Source organism: Sciurus carolinensis, chromosome 15, assembly GCF_902686445.1.
Source record: "Sciurus carolinensis chromosome 15, mSciCar1.2, whole genome shotgun sequence".
Lineage (NCBI taxonomy): Eukaryota > Metazoa > Chordata > Mammalia > Rodentia > Sciuridae > Sciurus > Sciurus carolinensis.
The window spans coordinates 72052671-72057592 of record NC_062227.1 but is presented as its reverse complement, the minus strand read 5'-3'; positions in this window follow the sequence as shown (position 1 = coordinate 72057592).

The window sequence follows — 4922 nt, the reverse complement described above, 5'->3', positions numbered from 1 at the left end:
CCTTCTAAAATTGTATTTTTCATAGATTATACTTTATTTTTGTTGTTTTTCAGAAATAAAAACATTTATTTGTTTTGCTTTTTCAAAGTGAACTCCACAGAGCAACTCATCCTTAATTTCCTGAAAAAATTATAGAAAATATTGGTGTTTTTCTATACCAATTTTTACACCTGAAATCCAGCTATCGTATGAACACATTACCCAAGGGGCTGAACATATATCATTGTATTTTTAAAAATAAACCATATGGACCAGAGGTTGTAATGAAGAATGCAAATTTCCATTTAGTAGTCCTTGCCTAAATGCATCTGTTGGCACCAGCTATGGTTGTCATGGAAATTGTTATAATTTTAATTTAGAAATTGATTTCTACACTAAAGCAAATTTATTATACTGTTGAGTTGGCTGAATACTCATTTTCCAAAAAAAAAAAAATTAACCAGTTATATTAAGTATGGAGGTCACATAGTAACTGAAGTTATAGAATATTAAAAAATATGTAAATGAAGTTCCTTTTTATTATAATATATTAACTTTTTAATCATACATGTTTACAAATGCCTGCTGCATTGTGCATTAAAAACTGAAAAAAAAAACTTTAGAAGCACTTGTTAATTTTCAATAGGGTTATTTTTTTTTCACCATGATGTCAGTTTTCCCTGGGATCTGCTTTCAATCAAACCTAGAATTAGGAAGTGATAGCCACAGGAGGATGAACATAATTTTGATGGCATAAAATGAGTGAGCAATAGACTCTGGGGAAGAAAGGCAAGTTAACAAGTTCTTACTGTGTACAAAGAACAACAAAATGCATCCAAGTAGGATGAATTATTGAACATCTTTGAATTCAACACAGAGATGGTAGTCCAGGAAACCATAATGCATCATTTAGAAACATCTTCATGTCATACTTAGAAGATCACTTCTAAGTTTGACAAAGTTCTTTGAACAAACTTCTAAATTCTGGAGTATAGATAATGCTTAATTCCAAAAGTAATTCATGGATGAATTCAACATATTTATTTAATATTTGTGAAATAAAATACTGAAAAATGAGATCATAATCAATCAAAAGTAATAGCACAGATGTAATACATGAAAGTGAAATTTTCTGTAAATTAGAACACAGATCAAGAAGTCCAAATATTGTAAAATTTTTCTGAATTGTGAAAAACGAGTGGGAGTTAAATACCCAAATATCAGACTCAAGCATCAATTTATTGTGTTGAGAAAGGAGATATCACAAGCTGAATGAAAAGCAAGTGAGAGGTGTAAGAGACTGAGGATCCAGAGATGCAGAGGTCAAAAGAAATCTGCAGCTAAATCTAAAGTTGCTGTATCAACCGGATTCTATCTTTTAAAGTCACCACACATCCTCAAAGGAGGGGAAAACAGCAGGCAGCCACTTCCCAGTCCCTAAATGAGTGAATCATATTGTCAGCACACCACAAATATCATCAGTTTGCCATGTCAGCAGCTTTCCTCGAGTTCACTCAACATCTCGTAACTCAGCAGATACTGAACTGGCTTCAGAAAACTCTGGGGAAATCAAAACACTCACATCTCTAAGAAAGGACAGGGTAGATATTGTACTTCAAAAGTAACAATAACAACAACAAACTAACAACTGCAACATCAAATTCAAGAAAAGCTATTATGAACTCTCAACACTCAATTTAGCCTCTTGTTTGTGTTCTCAATTGATCTTAATCTCTAAGAGTGTGTTGAAATTTTCAATCATGAATTATTTCCTCTTCCTTGGAAAACATGTCTGTTCAGGTCCTTTGCCCATTTTTAATGGAACTTTTGTCATTTTTTTTTTTTTTTTTTTTTTGCTATTCAGTTGTACGATTTCTTTATATATTTGGAATATCGACTCTCATATAGTATATGGTTTGCAAATGTTTCCACAAATCCATAGGTTGCTCTTTCATTTTGTGATTTCTTTCCTTTGTTGTTTTGAAACTTTTCGGATTGATGCAGCTCTACTTCATTATTTTTGTTTTGGTTGCCTAGGCTTCTATTGTCATAGGAAAACATTGTCAAGACCAAATCATGGATTTTTATGGTTTTCGTTATTAAATTTTAATCTTTAATTCATTTTGAGCAGATTTTTGTGGATGGTATAAGAAAAAGTTTTAATACAAATGGCCAATGGGTACATGTATAAAGGTGGTCAATATCACTATCATCAGAAAGAAAGCAAATCAGTCCATGGTGAGATTATTATGTCATACCTGTTAAAATGGCCAGTATCTAAAAGATAAAAGGTAACAAGAATCAGGAAGAATGTGGAGTAAAGGGGATTCTTTTGCATTGTTTGTGGGGATATAAATCAATATAGCTAAGATAGAAAACGGTATGAAGATTCCTCAAAAAATTAAAAATGAAATTTCCATATGATTCAACAATTCCTTTTATGGGTATAGGTTCAAAGGAAATAAAATCAGTTTGTCATAGATATGTCTGTAAGACATTATTGTACTGTTCTGGTTTGATTTCCCTTGGGTTATTCATTAAATAATCATTGAATGGATATGGCAGATATTCTATTAGCTACTAAACTTAAAATAACAAACATTATAGGCAGTTTTCAATTTAAAATATTTAAAATCAGACATATGTTCAGATAATTAAGGAAGGTCTAAATGCAGATGGAAGAGTGACATAAATAGGGATTTGTGATGTGCTAACTTCCCTGAATAGTGTCAGATTTTCTCTGCAAAGCAGCCTGACTATAATTTTGACAGTTTCAGTGTTCTTTGTGTCACTCTTTTTTCTACAACATGTTTGGTTTCTATAAGTTAAATGGGACATTAATATTTTTCCTGAACTTTTTGACGGTAATTCTAAATATCAATTTCATGACATAAGACTTCCTATTTTTTAGAAAACAATATGAAGAAAGAGAAAATAATCACTTACAGAATTAAGAAAATCTTAGAAAACTGTAGAAGTTCATAATACATTTGATAATAATTTATTCATTATCCTAAGGTACAACACTGAAATATTGAATTTTTAAATTAAGAGTTTCAGAAAGAGTATTCAGAGCACAAGTAGTTACTGAAAGCTTCATTTCATTTTTTAAATGGGACTGCCACATTATACCACAAATACTACCTAATGTGCCGAATTAAAGTACACCAAATAAGATGAGATCTTCCCCTTTTATATTTATTTGTGCACTTTTGAAAACAGAAAGTTACAAAACCAGGAAAACATCCTTCTTCTGTTCCACGTGGCATTTCTCCTTCAGCTCCTTTGGCAATTGCACTTTCGACGAATTTTCTTGCTTGCAACGACTTTGGCAGTGTGTGGGGTAGTGGCCGGGGGTGCGCGGAGAGTCCTGCTACTGTGATTTCTCTGGTGTCTCCGCTGAGTGGACTGGGCTCCTGGCCTGAGTGAGGGCTGAGGTCATCTCGCTCCTCCAACGTGAAAGTCCCTGCTTCGTTTTCCTGGGAGGAGGACACCACGCTCAGCCGATGCGGACCCACTGGCAACTGCCTACTTGTCCTTGAGGAGACAATTCCTACGTGAACTCTTGGAGTTCCGCATAGATCGGCTTCCTATCCCTCATTTGTTTGTTCAATCATTAAGTATGGACTCATGGGCACTAATTTCATACCTTTGTTGTAATCCAATAATACTTCACTGTCTGGGGTCAAATTTTTCCATTCTTGCTTTTGAGAACACTTTGGATTTGCTCCTGTGACCCCTGTGTTTTGTTATTTTGTCGTTGATGTTGTTGTTGTTTGTTTTTCATTTTTGCACTTTCTTACTAGAAGGTGCTACAGGTTCATCTTGTGTTTATCATTCCTCAGTCTCAGAATGAGTCATTTCTTCAATGTGCCCTGTTTCATTGCTCAAGTGACAAGTTTGTGAAGCATTCTTTTATTTTTACATGCTATATAACAAATATGGATGGAGTCAGTAAGTAACCCCCCCTTTAAAAAAGTCCTCCTCCTCCTCCTTCTTTCTCTTCCTCCTCTTCTACCTCCATCTTCTATATCAGATTTGTAGACATGTCTCTAATAATAAGTATTGTATTTCCTTTCTCCGTGTGACTATGGGTTAATGGGGTTGGGACCAGTTTTATGAGAGCTTCTCACACTACATGCTTTTGTACCATGTATGGCACAAAACTATGTCCTTGACTTTTTGACAAATATATTTTCCTTTATTGATGCCCCATTTATTTTTCTCAAAATCGAATTTATCTCATATATCCCATCAGTGACAATGACACAGATCTTCGGTCTTGTTACCTTCTGTATTGTTTTATATTTTGTCTGCTTTTTGGAGGTAGCAAGTCAGCAGGTGGCTTCATACTGTGAAAAGGAGACCCTTGCTGACCCTCAGATGCACACTTCTGCATTTCATGTCTTGGTGCACCACTTCTTCTGTCCTCAATGACAAACTGCAGAAGCAAGTTTTCCACCAGCCTGCCTGGGATGCACTTCCCGTGCTCTGCCTTTACCTTTACATGTTTTTCCCTGTTGCTCCCAGGAAGCACTGTATGTCCTCTTCTTTAAAAAATCTATGAACATGCCCTAGACCATCATAGAGTATTGTAATCACCAAGTTACTTCTCTGGAAATAAGAGGGCTGAGCACTGAGTTGGACACATGACAGGTCCAGGCACACAGCCTCGACAAAATAAGAGGAAGTTTACTCAGTGAGGTGGTCAAATAGATCTGCATGAAACAATTATGTGACTCGGTATTATATCAAGGTACAGCTATGCAAATGCTATTCTCTAAAAGTGGCAACACCTGAAATTTAAAAGTACAAAAGAATATGTCTGTGAGGATGGGAGGGTAAATGCATTCATGTTGGACAAAAGTGTGCAAAAAGATAGTCTTGAACTTCCTGGTGTATACAGGCTATGACCTTTTTTTTGTGTGAAGACGACAGACCTA